The sequence below is a fragment of the Hippocampus zosterae genome, chromosome 13, assembly GCF_025434085.1.
Source record: "Hippocampus zosterae strain Florida chromosome 13, ASM2543408v3, whole genome shotgun sequence".
In the NCBI taxonomy this organism is placed as follows: Eukaryota; Metazoa; Chordata; class Actinopteri; order Syngnathiformes; family Syngnathidae; genus Hippocampus; species Hippocampus zosterae.
The window spans coordinates 4660394-4674124 of NC_067463.1; the positions used below are offsets into that span (position 1 = coordinate 4660394).

General features: G+C 42.9%; 1 protein-coding gene across 1 annotated transcript in view; it reads right to left on the reverse strand.

Moving 5' to 3' along the window:
* The window catches only part of hhip (hedgehog interacting protein), a 134359-nt gene that overhangs the window by 79124 nt on the left and 41504 nt on the right, over positions 1–13731 (reverse strand). The window contains exon 3 of the mRNA XM_052083654.1: positions 5154–5214. The gene's annotated coding sequence lies outside the window, so the exon portion shown is untranslated. The remainder of the gene's footprint in view (positions 1–5153; positions 5215–13731) is intronic.

Consider the following 13731-nt stretch of genomic DNA (forward strand, 5'->3'; position numbering starts at 1 on the left):
ATTGAAAACATACTGTATATTTTAATATTGGTAAATTCATTATATGAAAAAAATGGAGGTGGGGGGTTGAGAAGGAACCATGAAAAAAAATTAAAAAATAGAGAGAAAAAAAATGAAAAAAGAATCCTTTACACTTCAGTTCATTGTTAAGATGCCCACTGAGCTGAAGTTTTACGGGCATGTGCTTACCACTAATCCACCGTGCTGCGTCATGTTGCGTAAACATGCTGCGGTTTATCGCAGAGTGCTCGGCGTGTGTGTGGCATGCTGTGCTGCGTGTGTAGGAGTGAGTCGGCTGATCTGACATCTTAGATCAAGTGTGTCAAATACACGGAGCGTGATCACAGGCAGACGGTTTTCATTTGTCAGCCGGGTGGAAAATCTGAGACAGCATCGGTGACAACATGAGATAAAGCTGACGACGACATGAAAAATCCACTTACCGCTTGTGACTTTTTAACATGGGAGCCAGATGGGCAAAGGGGGTTCAAAATGACAAGAAAAAGTCAAAGCACGGGTGGCACAAAATGGATGTCAAAAGCATCAATTATGTGTCAATGGGATAATACTGTAAATAGCTAGCTAGCCAAATAGCCAGTTAAACAGATAGATAGATAGATAGATAGATAGATAGATAGATAGATAGATAGATAGATACAGTAGATAGATAGATAGATAGATAGATAGATAGATAGATAGATAGATAGATAGATAGATAGATAGATAGATAGATAGATAGATAGATAGATAGATAGATAGATAGATAGATAGATAGATAGATAGATAGATAGATAGATAGATAGATAGATAGATAGATAGATAGATAGATAGATAGATCCGTGCAACAAGATTGGTGTTTACAGTTATATTCCTGAAATAAGGCGAAGGGGGAGAGAGCTAGCTCTTACAGTAGCTGAACGTTGAACCATTTTAAAATGTTGATATTCCACGTGACAATCATCAAGTCTGTGCGTTGGGGTTGGCTGGCGGCCAGTCCAGGGTTGACCCTGACCTGTCTTGCCCCAAATCAGCTGGTATAGGCTCCAGTTTACTTGTGACCAGCATGACGATAAATGTTACAGAAAATGGATGGATGGATGGATGGATGGGAAGATTGTAATTGTCATTCATTACAGGGTCTTCCAATCCTCATAATTGGACTTTTCCTGAGTTAGGTCGGAGATAATCAGGTTCAGAATATTTTCACGTCGTGATTTTTATTTATCGTTTTTTTAGATACGCAAAAGAGCAACTAATAAAATCTGGCCCGAATTGTTGCCAGCAGTTTGGATGCTCACAAAGAAACAAACACACATTGTAAATGGTCTCACTTCCTGACAACAGTATGCCCCATTTCTCACCTCATAAAACTTGTTTATCTCATATACAGCACCTCCCCAACACACACACACACACACACACACACACACTAATAATTTTTTTCCTGGAAAGAATCTCAACCCCTTTTGATCCCAACAAGTGCCACGCCGAGGGCAAAGTGTCAGACGTTACACTAAATCACCGCCAACAATTTACAGAGCGACGCCACTGGAGAGAGAGAGGGGGCCGGGGGGGAGTGAATCAGAGGCAGAAACAAGACAAAATGGGGGTGTCCAGCAATGCGTCACTGATCCCGGAGCGCTTTCATCTCTCTCCGATAAGTGCCATACCTAATCAGGTTAAAGCAGCGCATGCCGTGGAAAAGGGGAGAGGAAATTCCGGCCAAAACGGTAACGTATCTGTTCCGCTCTCATGCGTCGCATTCCTCCGGCTAATTAGGAGTAAATATCTGACCCCGGAGAGAGAAAATGTCCACATTAGTCCAAAGCGAGGCAGTCGGTGTGGTCCATCTGCGCTCCCACCCCGTCTACCACCGGCATCGACCCTCCCTCCCCTTCCTCACGCTAATTTGGCGCACAGATGACAAAAAACACTACACGGTTCTCGTCGGCGTCCACCATTAGGCCTCATCATCGCTGACAGGCTGTTCAGAGACTCGCAGCTCCAGGTTAGGAGGAAGGAGAAGTTCTCGTTGCTGGGTTTGGGAGCATAACGGACACACTGATCCGGCCGTAAATACGTGACGTAGAGACTGTTGGAAGTTACAACGGTCAGCAGTGCACTAGTATTGAAAAGTACTGGGCACCAAAAGTAAACTTTATCGGGTACAAAAAGTTACCAAATTGTAAAAGTCAAGTGTCAATGGGGGCGGCCCGGTAGTCCAGTGGTTAGCACGTCGGCTTCACAGTGCAGAGGTACCGGGTTCGATTCCAGCTCCGGCCTCCCTGTGTGGAGTTTGCATGTTCTCCCCGGGCCTGCGTGGGTTTTCTCCGGGTGCTGCGGTTTCCTCCCATTTTACAAAAAACATGCATGGCAGGCTGATTGGACGTTCTAAATTGTCCCTAGGTTTGAATGTGGGCGTAGATGGTTGTTTGTCTCTGTGTGCCCTGCAATTGGCTGGCAACTGATTCAGGGTGTCCCCCGCCTACTGCCCGGGAACAGCTGGGATAGGCTCCAGCACCCCCCGCGAACCTAGTGAGGATCAAGCGGGTCGGAAAATGGATGGATGGAAGTGTCAATGGTACAAGAGCAGAACATTTAATGGTGTGACAAAATAATCTTTTTTTTTAAGCGTTCAAACATCTGCTTCTTTGAAAGATCTTACACACACACACACACACACACACACAGGCCGTTGGTCATTCAACTTATTCACGGTTGACTTTTGGTGAGCCTCCAGCTTCAGTTGACGTTTACGGTCCTCACTTCATTGTTCTGGCAATATTTATGCTCCTCGACTTGGCTCGTCAAGGGCCTGGCACTTTTAATTTTATTGCCTACTCGTTTCGGTTTGTTTTTTTATCCCACAGCTTTTCTGAGAATGTGTCAAACCGCCTTTATTGTAATACGGCGAAGGCGATTAGTTTCTGAGCACTACGTTTGGTTATTCTTTTTTATTTTTTGGTCATTTGTGAGTTAGCAGACTACTTCCCGATTCATGGAGAATGATGGATGCATGAGGCTGTTTATGAGCAACACTGGGCCAGTATCTCAGAAAATGCGGTCCAGAGATTAATAGTGGCGTTTCATCTTGGGTGCTGGCATATTTTAATGTCAACTATCATCTTTCATGAAGCACTGATAGATTTGCTGCATGTCTGGAATCAGGCCACTACTGCGCAAAACTATATATATATATATTTTTCCGAATCCCAAGATGTTTCTTTTCTTTCAGGCAACCTGCAACAGGATCCACAGTATGGCACCGAAGATGTTGACAGTATCCAGTTGCTGATATGTCCTTCTAAAAAAACTCATTCTATTTGGCAAAATCCCTAATTCGGAGGAAAAAAAGTACAGTACCGTAATCATTGCCGTAGCTATCACCTCTCCATAAATGGAGTTGGCCCACTGTAGTTCTCAGTGCGTCCTTTCAGATGATGCTAATCCCGTGGCTGTCCAGTGAAATAAACGCACACACCTACAGTATGAGCTCTGCCATCGACGGAGGAACATGCTATCAAGTTACAATGCTTGGTATTCACTGACTAAACTATGCACGCGCAGGGAGGTTTCAAAACATCTAAAAGGAAGGTGGGCTTCCCATTGATCCAGTTCGGAATGTTGTCACCCCAACGCAAACGAAAAATCAATCACACACTGTCACGCTCGACCCTAATGATTATCAGTATCCACATCATCATGAATATTCCCAGATACGTTCGGTCTTCCCCTTTGGGAATGTCAGATTCCGCTGGTGGTGTATTATGTCAAAGGAGAGCTACAACTTTGTGTGTTGCACATCTGTGTACCTTCTGGGCCTTTTTCTACTTGTGTGGATACACATCGCACACACACACACACACACACACACACACATACACGGGGATGTTCCACGCAGGTGGGCCCCCGAAAAAAGTAATGTGTCAGACCGTAGTCAACCGGAGCGCACTTCCTAGATACGTATTGTCTGACAAGTTTCTGCATAATTCTTCTTATTTTTTTACGGTGGGATTCTTTCATTAAAACATGAGTATATATATTCATGGCAATTATTCACATATTTTCGCCATTCGCAGTTGGTCTACTGTATGTTGTAGTGTCAGAAATTACAGTGGTCATTTTATTTTTTCTTTCAGTTCTGCATTGCCAAGTTGCCGGGAATTGGTAAGGGCCGCCGGAGTAGGGGCGGTCAACCCAGGCTCCTGAATTACAAGAGAAAATAAAAAAAATATATCGTAGTAGTCATGGTACAAATTGAAGTAATGGAAAAATCATTTTACTGTAGAGTTGCCATGCGGAGGGGGCACAAAGTTTCCAGTGACGGGAGAAAAAAGAAAGTGTGTGTGTGTGTGTGTGTGTGTGTATGTATATATATATATATATATTCATTCATCTTCCGAGCCGCTTGATCCTCACTAGGGTCGCGGGGGGTGCTGGAGCCTATCCCAGCTGTCTTCGGGCAGTAGGCGGGGGACACCCTGAATCGGTTGCCAGCCAATCGCAGGGCACACAGAAACGAACAACCATTCGCAGTCACACTCACACCTAGGGACAATTTAGAGTGTTCAATCAGCCTGCCACGCATGTTTTTTTTTGGGAATGTGGGAGGAAACCGGAGCACCCGGAGAAAACCCACGCAGGCCCGGGGAGAACATGCAAACTCCACACAGGGAGGCCGGAGCCGGAATCGAACCCGGTACCTCTGCACTGTGAAGCTGACGTGCTAACCACTGGACTACCGGGCCGCCTATATATATATATATATATATATATATATATATACATATGTAATATATAACACATAAAATACAATCAAATAACACTAAAGTATTGTTTGTTAAATTAAAATAAATAAAATTGCACGCATGTGTTTGTGTGTGTGTGTGTGTGTTAGCAGCTGCATTGGCGACCACACGCACACACTTTGGACGTCTCTCTGTCATTTGCACATTACACCCTTGAAAGGAGTCCAGATATGATCAAGAGCAAAAAATAAAGTCTCGACCTTCACTTCACCTTCAAGCAAGTGCCCCCCCCAACTCCACCTCCCTCCCATCCAGACAGCCAGCCCCTACTTTCAACCGCATATGTGAAGACCCACATCAATAGTACGGATATGTGTGTGTGTGCGTGTGTCCGTTTTGACTTACCAAATAAGGTCCCTTGCCCCAGTAAAGCGACAAACACTCACACGACACTTCAGGTCGAGAGCTCCCTGAAATGGAAAAGAGCCCGCATTAAAGCACTTTGTGACGCTGGATGGTCTCATCTTGTTTTGATGACAGGATCTTTACTACATTTGTTGATTGCACGTCAATGGTACCGTAAACATCGTTCATTAATTTGATAACCACCGCTAGTTCGAACAAATTCGAATCCCTCCACAGGTGGTTGCGATAGACACAGCCACCTCCTTCAATCTCTTTATTGAGAAAATATTTGCCAGGCACTATATTCTCATTCCTTGACTGCCATATAATTCAACGGGCCAAGCCACACACACATTCAGAGTTACAGATCCTACAGTGTAGAGTGTGAAGATGGTGAAGTGGATAATGATGAAGATACCTGCACCTTCTACGCATATATTTTCGTCTAACACAGGGGTGGGCAATTATTTTTTACATAGGGCCACATGAGAACCAGAAAACATTATGGAGGGCCGGATCAAAAGGGTGAACTAAATTCGACGTAATATTCATTGGATTTCTTGATTTAAAAAGCAGTATTTTGCATTTTTTGGCACGTTTTTCAGACTTTAAGAATACATTATTCCGTCGTATCGAACGGGATTTGCTTGACTCGGCGCTACTGCGGGCTTCCGTATCATCCCCCCCCCTTCCTCCCTATGCTCTGCAACTCCAAGTAACTGCGCCACCTGGCGTTGAAATGCCTGTCATTACAAGTCCAAATGAAACGAATGCAGTCATTGACATCGAGCCTTAATTGTGTACCAACCTTTGGCGGGCCGGATTAAAAACACCAACGGGCCGGATTTGGCCCGCGGGCCGTAGTTTGCCCACCTCTGGTCTAACAGCTTTAAAATATTCATAAAATATTTGGTTGCATCCATCCATTTGCTGACGCGGTTTATCCTCACACGGGTCGCGGGGTGCGCTGGAGCCTATAACAGTTGTCTTCGAGCAGTAGGCGAGGGTTACCCTGAACTGGTTGCTAGCCAATCACAGGGCACACAGAGACAAACAACCATCCGCGCTCACACTCACACCTAGGGACAATTTAGAGTCTTCAATCAGCCTGTCATGTCTGTTTTTGGAATGTGGGAGGAAACCGCAGTACCCGGAGAAAACCCACACAGGCAAAGGGAAAACATGCAAATGCCACACAGGAAAGCCGAAGCCGTAATGAACCCTGTACCTCTGCACTGTGAGGCGGATGTGCTAACCAGTCAACCACCGTGTCGCCCGATTATAGATTTATTTTTCCCCTCTGCTGAAATTTTACACCCCAAAAATTGGGTACTCCGTGGTGACTTTCCACCACAGTGACTCAGTCATAATGCCACTGATATAACTCGCTAACTCGCCTGAATTTTTGCACCGCCCCAAAATTCGATAGATACTTTCATCAGTCCCGAAGGATTTTTCTGCTTCTTTGGTAATCGTCACACTTTCAAGGTGTGAGAGGGAAATGTTAGTGCGGCAGTACTCATGTTTTATCTCAACGTGAAATGTGTTGTTTTCTGTGCTCGTCTTTACGTTTGGACTAACGAGCGCTGACATGTCGTGTTGTGTTGTCCAACTGGAATGTGCATTCCTGTAACAAAGCGCAGTTGCTTCGTATAAAACACAAAAGAGAAGAGTCGTGCTTGCATGGCAGCATTTCTAATATTTTGACCTTAGCGGGCAGCTAAATAAGGTTGGCGACAACCAACATCTAGAGTGCCATTTTTCTTAGATTGAAGACCCCCTATTCATTACATAATATGGCAATCAGAAGCAGACAATATTGGCTCAAAAGTTTGAGTTTTTTTTTTGTCAAACCATTTAAATTTTATCGTCACATTATGACTTTTTTTCTGAAACCGTTTATAACTATCGTTGACACAGTGTACGAACGGACTGAATATCGATCGAATCCCACAAAAGTAAACAAGGACAAAATCCGAACAAAAAACATTTTAATAACAAGAGCGCACCGACAAAGTCTAGACAGAAATTGCTGGTGAAAAAGATCTAGGAAAAACAAAATATTCACCAAAAGCACTTGCAAAGGCAATTGACAAAAGTCCAATGTCACAAAAGCAAACAACAGCAAGATCAAAAGACAAAACAATATAAATACTTACAGTCAAGAGACTAGAGAGCAAAAATGACAATGATGAGATCTAGTGATGGGTCCGGCGACACCGATGCATTGACACATGCACCGGGCTCACAGAGCAAACCACGTGTCGATGCATGTGCTGCTTCATTACGTCATGTGATTGACACGTGAACTGCATTGACACAGTCCAGGCTTCTAATTGACACACCGGCTGCGTTGACACAGTCCAGGCTGCTAATTGACACATCGGCTGCGTTGACACAGTCCAGGCTGCTAATTGACACGTGAACTGCACCGGTGCAGTTTAGACTGCATCGGCTGCTTGGCACAGTCCAGGCTGCGCCACTTAGTCCAGGGGGCGTCGACTCAGTGCAGAGGGCGTTGACGCAGCAAAAGCCCGCCGCACAGTGTTTATAAGGAAGTGCGTCTGGCGACACAATGCCACCTGCCGAAACAAGCCAGACCTCACTCACGCTCGCTTGTCGAAGTTCGTGTCAGTGCAGACTTCGTGTTCGTGCCTTGCCTTCCTTGCCGATTACGGAGCAGAGACGCAAATCATCCGCCGTGTGGGACCATTTTGATGTCCTGGAGAATAAGGTATTAAGATTTATTTATTTATTCAAATCGCCTTCTGTCGCCGAGAGCCTCTCGGCGAGAGGCACTCGCCGAGTGCCTCTCAGATTATTGACATGTGTTGTACCATTCTAATCCGAATACATTTCAAGGTAACTCTTAGTTACTTCTTATTCACATTTCATTACAGGTGAAATGTCGAATTTGCCAAGTCGAATTGTCATACACCAACAGAAGCACCTCCACCATGCTGAGGCATTATCGGGCCAAGCATGAGAATGAAGTTCGCGATACACCCAGTATTACACCAGGTATACAAATGTTCATTCATCTTTTCACGGTTGCTATGTTGATGATTAATTGACAATCAGTAATTATTATTGGTTGACTCTCCACTCCATGTTTGACAATCAAGGTTCCAGGAAGCAGCTGTACTGGAAGGACCAACACACTTCTTTCCCAAACCTCTCCCACCTCGCAAAGGAGTTCCTTTGTACGCTAGCCTCATCCGTCCCTTGTGAGCGTGTGTTCTCCACAGCAGGAGAAATTGCTTGTAAAAGACGCAACAGGCTGAAGTTTAAAACATTGGAGCATCTTATTTTTCTCAATAAAAATGTGAAATCAAAGCCCACAAGCATCCTCATTCAAATGATCTTCACATATTTGAACACATTGAATGTTGCAAAATGAATGCATGGATGTGAATGATATTGTATACACTTCATTATCAAATCGCTGAATGACCTTATGAAAATGTCTTGGAACAGTTGTAGATGCAAAACCGTGCTGGAACCTACATAATAGATAATAAAAGAAAAATATCCCAAACCATAGGGATCCTCCCAAAAACTAAGGATGTGCTGAATAAGAGATCCTTGTACACATACTTTTATTACTTCCATATTTGACCTATTGTGTGGTAATATGGGGAAATGCCAGTAAAACACTCTGTTCTGATTGCTTTGTATTGTAGTTTTTAAACAATCACTGGCTCCAAATAGACGGAACCCACAAATCCACTGTTTATCAAATTAAACAATGAAATCTCATGACCTGGTTGACTTCAAAATCACCCAATTAATGTACAAAGCACACAATAACCTCCTTTCCCAAAACATCCAGAAGCTTTTTAAAATTCGAGAAAGTTGTCATAATTTAAGGGGTACTAACCTATACAAAAAAATCCAAAACACGAACAAACATCACGCAAAGGAGTGTATCTGTAATAGGTGTAAATCTGTGGAATGATTCTGAAACGGACCAGTAAAATGAGGAACTCTCTTGCTGAGATTAAAAATGAATTCGAGAGTAGTACAAGACAACTACACAAATCAGAATTAAGCTGATAAATTCGATACACTCATGAAATATAGCAATACTTCAGAAATACATTGATGAGATTATTTAATATATTAATGAAATGTAGCATCCATTATGAATATGAGAAAATCAGCATATACATGTGCTCCAATGAGTATGTACTGTATATACAAACCTAAAGTTGTAAAAATGTATAAGTACAGCATACATAAGGGTAAAAGCATTTGTTGATATGTAGACTTTCTTTCCTATTTTGAAAAATGATCAATTCATATATAAGAAGGGGTAGGACTCGGAGTAGGTTTTTTACTTCTTTCTACTCATTTGAACACATATTTGTGATGATGACTATTTTCTTTTCCTTTTTTTTTATATCTTACCTTCACTTTTTGCCAATTTATTACCGAATTGTATATTTTATATGTTCAATATACAAAAAAATGTATCAGTCAGTTCAGTCTGGTAAGTGGGTTGGCTGCAGGGATCTTGCAGGTCCAGCAGGTGGCAGTGGTCAGTGACACAGTATCAGCACAGTATCAACACAGTGTGTCAGTGTGTCGACACGCCTCATGAGATCTCATTGAGATCGCAAGGTCTAGAAAACGACACTTGAGCAAGAGCAGTAACAAGGCCAATAATCGGACAAGAGACTTTGCTCTTGGGAAGTCCTTAAATACGTGGCTTAACTTGATGAACAAATTGGTAGCAGGTGTGCATGCTGGAGGGAAAGCTCTCCTCTGCCACCTGCTGGTGACACACCAGAACAAGATCATGACAATTGCGACATGACTCCTTATTAGGAGCATTTCAAAATCATTGTAAATTGTGGATTTTTTTCCCCCGAAACCTTTATGACCCAATGATGATATTCCGACTTTTACTCAAACCGTTTCAACTTTCTCGTTGCAAATCCACCTTTTCCTATCATTGTGACTTTTTGCTCAAATACTTTTCCTTTTTCCATAACATGATGACATTTTCATTGAACCATTTCAGTTGTGTCATCCAATTATGACTTTTTCAAATGTACAGTAATTCCACTGGCTCCCAGTCTGCCGAAGAATACCTTAAAATTCCACCACTGGTTTATAAATCACTGAATGTTTTTTTTTCCCTATCCCCATGACAACGTTTGCCAATGTCTTGCTTGCTCATCAAACACACACTCAATACCATCAACTGCTTTATCCGTCAAGCACACCAGTGATAAATGGTGCATGTGTGGGTCCCGCCATTTCCTTGGGTGGTCAATTTTGGAAACTGTCCAAGGTTGTGTAATTCAAAAGGGGATTTTCATCAAGGCTCTAAAATATACACGTGGAGGGAAAAGTGCCAGATATTATATGACGGGATTTTATACTGCAACCACCTGGCAGGTGAACCGAAAAGTTGGAACTTATATGCTAGTAAAGAACATTTTCATTTTGCGGCAAGGCGCATGTAGTGTTGGATTCCCTCTTGCGGATCACAAGGAGAACAGGGCGGTGTAATGTTCCTGAGGTAAGTTGCAGATGAAAAAAATGGACTCAAAGTCGTAATGTTACATAATAATAATAATAATGTAGAACTGGTATTGTTGAAAGATTCGGGTCAAAATGTAACTTGGTGAAGAAAGCGGCAGTGTTTGCGAGTCAGGAAAAAAACCCCACCATATCTTGTTTGTTTTTTTTTGTTACAAAATGTAATCATAAAGTTACGAGAAAAGTCCAATAGTTTGATGTGAATGCAACCAGAGGGTCAGAGAGCCATCATGTTTCAAGAAAAAAAGATTATATTAATACTATTCAAGAGCCATAGTTGGAAATACTCACCTTAATTTGAATTCCTCATCTGAAATCCGATTCTTATTTTGAAAGCCTGATTTTAAACTCTACCCCTCATTCGAAACCCTAAACGTAATTGGAAACCCTAAATATAATTTCAAACTCTAACCTGGAGCCCTACTCTTTTTTTTCTTTTTGAAAAGCCTCATTTGAAACCTTAAACCTAATTTGAAGCCAAAACCGTAGCTTGAAACCCCAATCGTAAATCACAACCCTCATTTCAAACCCTAACCCTAGATTGATACCCTAATATAAAACCCTAATTCTCTATTAAACCCGGGATACTGCATTCCGCATCGCCTCTATACAATGTTTCCTCCGACTTGTTGTTTCCCTCTGTTTCTTCCTGGTCAAATACAAGCGATGATTGGAAAATACCAAGGGATGCAATGAACGTAAAACTATGTGTATGTGTGTAATGGGCGGGGGTGCTCAAGGGGTATGTGGGCAAGGGGTCAGAGGTGACCTAGTGGGGTTCATGAGCCAGTGGGGCTTCACCATTGTCCAGGATTGGAGGGAGCCCAAGGGGTAGGGGGGCTGGAGAGTATCGATGCCCATGGTATTGCCTTCACGAGGGCTTAGCAATATATGTGTGTGTATGTGTGTGTGTGTGTGTGTGTGTGTGTGTGTGTGTGTGTGTGTGTGTGTGTGTGTGTGCGCGCGCACGCATGCACCCCAAAAGTGGGCGGGTGAGGAAAAGTCATTAGAGATGATATAAGGCCAAAAGGGAGGAAATTGATTAAAGGGAATGAGTGACCAGGAAGTATGTCAAGGGTCTTTGTTTCCCTTTCAATTAAAGTGAAACATCTCAGTGGTATCGCTGCATATGGTGCGTGTGTGTGTGTGTGGGGGGGGGGGGGGGGGGAGGGGTGGGGGTGATGGATGGACTTGCCATTGTGGCTCGCAGGGAGGAACACATCCGTCATAGCTTAGCCGACATGATGTCATTCCCGAATGCACAAAGTAGAAAAAAAAATAAGGCTCAAGACTCACAAACTGTTCCGCTCAAATTTAAACTTGACCGTTTTGACAATAAAATAAAAAAAAAATCCAAATGTCATTCTTTCGTGTTGGAAAAAAAAATCATTTGTTCTGGTGCTCCAAAAGTTTGTGTCCACCCAAACAGATTTAAAATTTACCAGTCAAGATGAGAACGGTGAGAATCTCCAAACTGTGAAAGCGCAACATGTCACGTTTCTTTGTATGGGACAGTGGGAAGAGTGTTCAATCGGCCCCAGGAACTGTCTGCGTACCACCGCATTTGCGCATGTTGCCGCACAAACATGCGCCTGTTATTCTACCAATTTCAAAATGGTGGAAATTGTAAACTAGCATAAGAATGATCATCTCTGATCTGATACCAATTGCGATATTTGGCTGATTCAAATTTGGAAAACCGATCAATCGGCCGATAAATTAAATAACATAAAAGGAATCAAATGACTTCTTTTGGACACCTTATCATATTATCAGGTTACAGGGCGCATGAAAGGGTTACAAAGAAAATTGGCAAAAATGAGCCCATTTAACATTTTTTATTTCACGATTTCTTTTGAGAGGTGGGAAACGTTCAAACACCATTATCCCTGCATTGTGTTAATGTATTTAAAAAACGGGGGTGGGAGCAGAAAAATGCAGATTTTTGCCAATTTTAAAAGAGGGTTAGGATGCGTGTTAATTAGTGGGCCGGGCGCAAATCACTTTATTAATTTATTGGTACCTGTACACTTCCCACTTGGTTGTTCTTGAAATGCGCCTTTGACCTACGTTTGCATCGGTATCGGTATCTCGCCCCGCCCCCATCATTTGGTATCAGATTGATATCACATCAATCTCTCTTAAAGTTGACCAATTCTGAATTTGACCTCCATGTTTAGTCAAACAAAACTTGACCACTTAGTTCAGAAAGAGAAAACAGGTTGTGGGTGCAGCTCAAACCAAGACTTCTCTCCACAGCTGTTTCTTCAGTCGGTCAGTCTGGCAGGCAGGCAGGACCACTCCACAAGTGCCCCGCGACCAACGTAATTCAGACACCTTTTGTGTGCCCGAAGAGGAGAAACGCAGCCCTCTGTTTAGCGCTCCTCCTCCTCCTGCTCGGAAACAATCATGGAGGGTCTCGCCCGGAGCCGGGTCAACAGAATGGGCTGTGAATCCTGTGCCTCTGAATCTGCCGGGTGGGTGGTCCGGCTCGCTCGCTCACACACATAGAAACACTCTCCTCCTCCTCCCACCCTCTCTTCTCTCCACGATTAGCTCATCCATTAGGCTCCAGCTCAGTCTGCGAGCGCATGGTGCCTGGGGCTGGCCGTGGATGAGGGTCTATCACCGAGGACACCCACTCGTATAAGGGGTACCACATGATGATGCGTCCTTGTTCCCATTTTGGTGAGCGCGGAACAACAACAACAACAACAAAATCACAAAAGGCACAAGGGACCCACCCATATTTGCTAACTTGGACGTAAACATGGTCACCGCACTTTATATAAAGTAGACAGTGCATACTGTAATTACATACAAATGTTTAATGAGTGTGGAAAAATACAAATATTCTGTAAATACGATGGTCAGTCATTGCAAATTGTTCTCAGTTGAATTCAACCAATTTGATCGTTCAGGTTACTTTTATTTTTCATAAAATGAAACTACTGTATAACTAACTTTCATAATAATAATAACGATCATTTCATATTTTTAAGATTATATTTTAAATATATTTCATAGT